Source organism: Rattus rattus, chromosome 3 (assembly GCF_011064425.1).
Source record: "Rattus rattus isolate New Zealand chromosome 3, Rrattus_CSIRO_v1, whole genome shotgun sequence".
NCBI lineage: Eukaryota > Metazoa > Chordata > Mammalia > Rodentia > Muridae > Rattus > Rattus rattus.
In genome coordinates, this window is record NC_046156.1 from 194,933,083 (window position 1) to 194,941,510 (window position 8,428).

Sequence of the window (8,428 nt, forward strand, 5' to 3'; positions counted from 1 at the left end):
CACCGCTGAGCAGAGAGTCCCATGGAGACCAGGACTTGTCTTCTCCCACGTGCACTTCCTTTGTGCTCACTGTACCTCTGTAAGGTAAGCGACTTTGTCCTTTTAGAAGTGAACAAACTGACTCTCACAGAGCTAGGATCACCTGTCTGAGGCTGTTTCAGGGGCCAGTGGAAGAGATAGGTTTCAATCAGGCCGTGCCTGATTCTAGAGTCCTCGGTCAAAATTGTTGATTGTATTATGGAGGCTGTGCGAGCCAACTGAAGTTCCCACCGTGGAAGGCCAGGCATGAATGATAAGCCTTCTCTTCCAGAGTAGAGTCCTAGAGGAAACGGCAAACAACTCCGGGTCTTAGGATATGTCCTCTTGACCTTCCTCATCTGCAGAAAGCAACCACCTGAGCCCCCTTCCGCTTGCGTGAGGCTGTGCCCAGGGAAGGGCTGGAGAGGCACAGGCTGGATTCCTCCAGCTCCCATCTATTGATCAGCAGTGGCCAGAAGCTTTAATCCTATTAGAGTCTGCAAAGCCGGTGGTTTCCATCTCTGGCGCCTGACTCGGGTTTCAGAGCAAGGGGAAAACGAATGACATCATCCCTGCTCGCATCTGTGCCGGGTGGCTAATGAAATTACTCCATGGGTTTGAAGACTATTAAAGTCAATGTTGATTCTTCTTATTATTAAGAGTACTTTCAAATTTACTGCACCACGAGGCAGTTTTGAAAGCATCATTTTTCATAGGTGTGTTCATTGCTCTGGATTTTCGTGCCCATCTCCGTGGGATATTGGGAACGAGGGCAGCACAGAGAATCAATTTTGAAATCTGCAGGATGAAAGCGCCTTATAGCTCTTCTGCTAGAGGGAGGAAAAGATTCTGGGATTTTTTTTTTCCTTAACGAGGCATCGTGATGACCTTGCATTGAAAAGAAGCCACAAAACACGTTTGCCAAAGAAACGTGAACTACCACGGTTGCCCCTAACAACAGTTAATAGTATGCAATTTAAGTAGTGTGCAAAAGAGAGATGAGTCCGGGCACACTGAGCAAAGATACTGAGTTAGCGTTAGGATTGCATTCCTCTGGAGGGAGGACCATCGGCGATCTCCAGGGCCCAGATTAATGGGAAATGATCAGAAATTTTTCTTTTAAATACACACACAATGGTTGGGGATTTAGCTCAGTGGTAGAGCGCTTGCCTAGGCATAAGGCCCTGGGTTCGGTCCCCAGCTCGAAAAAAAAAAGAACCAAAAAAAAAATAAAAAAAACACACACACACACACACACACACACACACACGTTAAGTTTATTTATCTTAATGTACAACTCACTAGATTTGTATACATACACACAGCAATATACACACGGTGAATTGTCATCCAGATCAAGATGGAGACCATTTCTCATACTCTTTTTTCCTCATTTATTATTATTTAAATATTATTATTCACTTTATATCCCATTCACTGTCCCTACTCCTCTCACAATCATGCACCCTCCCCACTCCCTTTCTTCTCTGAGTGGGTGGGGTCCCCCTGGGTATTTCCCCACCCTGGTATATCAAGTCTCTGCAAGGCTAGACATACCCTATCGCACTGAGGCCAGACAAGGCAGCCCAGTGAGAAGAACATATGTCACAGACAGACAACAGCTTTGGGAGAGCCCTCATTCCAATTGTTCAGGACCCACATGAAGAACAAGCTGCACATCTGCTACATATGTGCAGGGAGGCCTAGGTCCAGTCTGTGTGTGTTCTTTGGTTGGTGGTTCAGTCGCTGAGAGCCCTAAGGGTCCAGGTTAGTTGATTCTGTTGGTCTTCCTGTGGAGTTCCTATCTCCTTAGGAGCCCACAATCCTTTCTCCTATTCTTCCATAAGAGTCCCCAAATTCCATCCACTGCTTGGTTGTGGGTGTCTGCATCTGTCTGAGTCAGCTGCTGGGTGGAGTCTCTAAGAGGACAGCCATACTAGGCTCCTGTCTGCAAGCATGACAGAGTATCATTAATACTCTGTTAGGGATGTCAGGGATTGATGCTTGCCCATGGGATGGGTCTCAAGTTGGGCTGGTTATTGGTCGGCCTTTCTTTCAGTCTCTGCTCTATCCCCTGTCCCTGCATTTCTTGTAGACAGGATAAAATTTAGGTTGAAAGTTTTGTGGGTGGGTTGGTATCCCCATTGCTCCATTGCAGTCCCTGCCTGGTCTCTTCAGGTTCTATATCCCCAGTGCTGTGAGTCACAGCTAAGGTCACCCCCATTGATTCTTGGTTTCCTTCCTTACCTAGGTCTTTATCTCTTCCTGGAATTGCCCCCTACCTCCCCTATCAGTTGCAGATCTCTAGTCATTCTCATGGCCATCTGGCTATCCCTGCTGTTCCTCCCCACACTTGATCCCGAATCCCCCCACTTCCCTCCCCATCCCCTCTTCCACCCAGTTCCCTCCCTCCACCTGCCTCTTAAGACTATTTTATTCCCCCTTCTAAGTGAGATTCAAGCATCCTTGCTTGGGCCTTCCTTCCTGTTTAGCTTCTTTGGGTCTGTGGAGTGTAGCATGGGTACCTTGTATTTTATGGCTAATATCCACTTATCAGTGATATTCTTGTTCTTTTGAGATGAAGCAGGATGATGTTCTCAAGATCTATCCATTTGCCTGCAAAATTCATCGTGTTTTTGTTTTTAATAGCTGATTTGTATTCCATCGTGTAGATGTCCCATTTTCTTTATCCATTCTTCAGTTGAGGGACATCTAGGTTGTTTCCAGTTTCTGGCTATAACAAATAAAGCTGCTATGAACATAGCAGAACAAGTGTCCTTGTGGGCTCGTGGCACATCATTTGGGTATGCCCAGGGGGTAGTATAGCTGGGTCTTGAGATAGAACTATTCCCAGCATTTCCCACATTCTTAGAGAGATTTTCCTATGATTCCCTTTATCCAACCGTGCTCGATCTTTTGACCTCCAGATCTACAAGTCAGTTCTGTCTACAACTAATACAGGTCACGCAAATTCAACTAAGTGAATATTCACACAAATGAGACCATACAATCTGTTATCCTTTCTGTGGGGCACACATGATAACCCAGGGAAACCTGAGAATCTCTTATTGTTTGTAAGCGGCTCCTTTTGTTAACATTCTGCTTCAAGCCTCGTCCGTGCTGTTCTCCCTGGTGAGGCTTAGGTTCGATCTCAAGCGAAGCTGACTGAGCACCCTTGTCCGTGGCAGTTGATGGGCTTTCATACTTTTCTCTTGGTTTTCCTGCAAAACCAAAACTTCTGGGTCATTTTGAATGTGTTTGATCATTCAACTATTTTTTTTTCTTTTTCAGGTCTTTATTTATTCTTTGAGAATTTCACACAATATATCTTAATTATGTTCTCACTTCCTCCTCTCACATCCTCCCTACCTCCCTATCCATCCAACTTCATGTTATTTCTCTTTAAAAAAGAAACCCAAGCCCCACACACACACACACACACACACACACACACACACACACACACACACACACACACAGAGAGAGAGAGAGAGAGAGAGAGAGAGAGAGAGAGAGAGAGAGAGAGAGAGAGAAACCAATTTGATCCGGATTTGATTGATGTACTCTGGTTGATGTACCTAGTGTCACTCCACTGAAGAAAACTGATTTTCCCTCTCCCAATTGCAATAGACAGGGGAGGGGACTTTGCACCTTCTCTTTCTCCTCCAGCTTGGATTTTGTCTGACTTGAGCCTGCACAAGCCTCCTGCATGCCGTCAGAGTCTCTGTGAGACCCTGTGTGCATCTGCCTTGTCTGTGTCTGGAGAACACCATTTCTTTGACGTTGTCTACTGCCCATAGTTCTTGCAGCCCTTTGTCCCTCTCTTCCACAAAGATCCCTAAGCGGTTTTGAGACATGGTTTTACTCAGTAGCACAAGCTGGCCTGGCCTGGTGACATATGCCACCACGATTGGCTGAATGTTCAATTCTCTGCTATCGCGGAGTCCCTTTCCAATGAATTGAGTAGTAAAAAGCGACCAGTTTGAACTCACCCAACCCTATCCTGTCTGTCTTTGCTGAGACTGACTGCATCAGGATCCTGCTCAGCAAAAGTTTTGCAAGATTTCCAAAAGTGAGACTGCCAGGGTTTACTTTGAACCGATTTAAAGCTCCAGTAAACTCCATCGACATTTTTCAACTTAGAAATTACTGCTAGCCCATGCAGTTGGTAATTAGTAAGTAACAGTAGGCTGAACCTAGAGGTAGGGCCTGATGTGAAGTGTGCCATTTCTGTATGTGTGTCGGAAGAAAGACGTGCATTTCAGGATCTGCTCACAACCGGAAGAGCTCTCCAGATGTCTGAGGTCCACGCAGAGTCACTGAACGGAGGCAAAATAAGATACACAAAATAGCTGAGCAACATGGTGAAGCTGTGGCTGCTGGGGTAACCTCAGGGTTCAATGACGCAAATGCGTAGCTTCCTTGTTTCCTTCTGGGATCCTGAACCAACCAGGAGACAAGGAAAGAGTCAGATAAAGATGAACACATTACAGTCTTTTCTGAATAAGCTGAAAAGGAGGACTGTGGCCAGAGCTAGACTCCCCACACAGGCACAGCTAGTAGTGGGCAGGCAGACTTTCCGCAGGACTGGCAGTGTGGCCCAGTTAGCGTGAGTGAGTAGGAACTCATGTATTCTCTGTAGGCAACTTGATGTAATGGGTGGGAATGGGCTAGCCTGCTCCAAGCTGCTTCATGTTTCTTGGGAGGAATAAAGGCAGTAGAAGAAGGCCAACATTAGGATCACGTAGCTTCCTCCATATTGGAGGAGGCATGGGGCTTTTGGAAGAAGCTTTGCTATCAATGACTATAGAAAGGGAATGCAAGGAAATGGTGCCTGTGTTCAGAGATGGGAGAGAACACCGATTGGCAGAGAAATGGCTGAGTCTTTCAGGAAAGAAGAGGAGCCCGACCCTGGAGGCTGTAGAGCAAGGATGCTTTAGACCAGGTTTGGCCAATGCTGATGCCAGCTTGTGACCTGCTTCTGGAGAGGAAGAGTTATCAGAACACGGCTGTACCTATTTATTCGCCATTTGAACCATAGCGGTGGGATTCAGCAGTTGGAGTGGAGACCACATGAAGGCTGAAATAACTGTTTTCTGGAGCTTCATAGAAAGATGCACTGTGCTCTCCTGCAGGCAGAAGATAGTACCCAGCTGGGCATGGGAGAGAGGGGCAGTGTGCCGAGAAAGCAAGGCTGGTGACTTCCAATGATTTGGTGCTGGTGGGATGTGAAACAGGCCCAGGGTGGTTGGCATGGGGTAGGTTGGGGTGAGGGGTGGGACGGTAGAAACACGAAAACATGAACATGGTGCCTGTGTTCAGAGGTTTGTTCATCACCAGGATCCTGGCATCTTCAGAACGTTCCAGTCTCTGCAGAGCAGTTTTGCAGGCAGAGAGAACAGTCGTCTTAAGTACCCACAGACAAACGCATGCGCATTGAATAGAGGTCTTAAACGAATTTCACCTACAGGTTGAAACACCATGTGCAAGAGAGAATGGTCTCCAGGGATGAAACTGGCCTTTTCTAGTGGCTTGGGAGAGGCGGGCTGCAAGAAGGCCGAGGGATGCTGAAAGGCTGAGCAGAGGGTGAAGCAGGAAGATGGCTATGTTAGGAATAGAGATGCCAATTAAAGGATGAATGGAGGACCCAAGACCGTTCACCAGGGAGAATGAAGAGGAGGGAGCTGAGTTAAGGAGACAACTTCTATTTGGAAAGTAAGGTATTTGTTTTCAGGCTGGTAGCTCAGCAGGCGAAGGTGCTTTCTGTCAAGACCAATTCGATCCCTGGGACCTATCTAGTGGAAGAAGAGAACCAGTTCTGGCTGGTTGCTTTCTGACCTTCGCATGTGCACTGTGTTCCCCACTCCCACTAAATAACACACACTAAAAAAGTAAAACAAAAACAAAAACAAACAAACAAAAAACTTCACCACCACCCCACTGCATGAAAACAATTATTACTGCTTGGATGATCTTCTCCAAGCCTACCCATTCTGCTTCCTAGAGAGATTTTCTTTACTTCTTGGTTTCCGGGGTGTAAGTTACCCTGCTTAAGATAATGAATGAAAAATACTGAGCTGGATGAGGTGGGGTTTGGAGTTGAGAAGAAACTTAGGTCCTAGGTGAGGGGTGGGATGAAATGGGGCATGCAGGATCTTGGGCAGCCTCTGGGACAATGATGAGGAAGAAGGGGGCTTGGAGAGTTTAGGAGGAGAAGGAAGAGGTATTTGAGATGACTCCTAGCACCCATGGAGGTAAAAACAATGGCGAATTCAAGGGTGTTTACTGTAGGTTTTAAGCTGGGTTCTGTTGGATGCTTTTCAACAGCCTAAAGATTGAAGTTGTTGTCATTTAATTCTTCGCTGTCAAACAGTTGTTTACGTATGACACCGTGTAGAGGTTCCACCAGATGTGATTAATTCTCATTCCTATAAACTTCTGTTGGAGTTTTCAGTTTCATTTGAACAGTTTTGTTCAGGTCTAAGACAGTGAACATATTTAACATGTACAATTTTGGTAAATGTACATCCATGAAATCATAACAATAAAGACAGGGAGTGGCTCGGGGAAAGTAAAAAGATGGGAGAAAGCCCCTGTCCTTAGACCAACACTGCTACGCTATGCTATGCTTTCTGTACTCACAGATTAGTATACCCTAGAGTTTTATATAAAATAAATCATATAACATATAGTGTTTTCCTTTTAATTTTTGAGATTAGAATTATGTAATTTCTCCTTTCCTCTCTCAAAGTCCTCCCAATACTCCTTTGCTCTCAAGAATCATGTCTTCTTTTTTCATTAATTGTTTTTCCATGCATATATATGTATACACACATATTCCTAAATATATCCTAGTCGGTCTGCAAAATGTCACTTGTATGCTTATGTTCTCAGGGATACTGTTTGGTATTGGATAACTAGTTGGCGTGCTCTTCCCTGGGGAAGACTATTTTTGACAATCAGCATCTTTAGTTACCTGTAGTCCTTTGTGTAGTGTTGAGGCCTCATGGATGTTCTTTTGTCCATTTTTGCATGTTCATGATGCTTTCCTTGTTCAGCTCATGTTCAGGCAGTCACGTGGGTGAGACTATGGGTGTAGCTTGTGATATTACTAGAAAATACAATCTCATAGCAGATGCCCTGATCTTGTTCTTATGATCTCTCCACTCCCTCCTCATTGTTCCCTGAGTGTTAAGTGTGCTTTTATTTTATAAATGTATCACCTGGAACGACGGTCCACACATTGACCCTATTTCTTCTACAAGGGAGATTCTGGCCCTTTTGACTCAGAATATTTATTTTGAAATTCCCATTTTTTGGTACGTGTATCCATAGTTTAGCCCTTCTCACTGTTGAGTCTTATCGTGCGGAATGGATATCCCACAGAATACTTATTTGATAGACGTTTGAATTCGTTCAGTGTCTTGGCCATCATAAGAAAGCCGTGTGTAAATTCACGGTTCTGCTGGGTAAGTACTCTGCAAGCGAAGAGACAGATTATGCAGTAGACGTATATTTAGCTAGCTAAGAAGTTGCCAACCTGCTTTCCCAAATTATTGTTATGCTTTACATTCCCATTTGAAGAGCACAAGTGTTGGCTTCCTGTGAATTTTTCACTAACACTTGATCTGCATAGAATTTTTCACTATATGTACACAGGAACACAGGGGTACCATGACTTTATTTCTCCGATGGTTGGCGAGGTTGAACACGTGATTATTTGATGCCAATCCATCTTTGGTGAGGTATCTATGTACACTCTTAGTCCATTGATAACTGAGCTACCATAAATGACTTTAACAGGTCTTTATGTACTCTATACACAAGCCCGTTAACAGATGTTAAAATGTATTTTCCAATATATGTTCTTGCTTTTAAGCCTTTCAGAGTTGATGTTTTAGACTTTGATAACATTTAATTTATTAATTTTTTATGGATTACACTTTTGGTGTAATCTTGAGAAATCTTGATATATTCCAAGATCTTGGAAATTTTATCATGTTTATTTTTCTTGAAAACTTAATAGTTTGAGTTGAGTTTCATGTAGTTTTAAGCTTGACAAAACCTCAACTTTTGCACCAAGTAAGACACATGAATTAGGGGTCTGTTTTTCCTTCCACCTCTTCCTCCTGGCTTTCGGTTATTGATTAGTTTCCACATCATTTATTGAAAAGGCTGTCTTTTCTTCCACAAGCTTGCTTTCACACATTTGAAAAAACAATCCAAATGTTTATGAGTTCATTCCTGCTTTCTTTACTGTGCCCCATTGATCTACTTGTCTGTCTTGATAGTCATACCACAGGATCCTGATTGTTGAGGCATTATAATTCTTAGGTTAGGGTTTGTTAGCATTCCATTCAATTTCTTTTTGTCAAATTGCCTTGGTTATTCTGTTCCTAATGTTTTTACA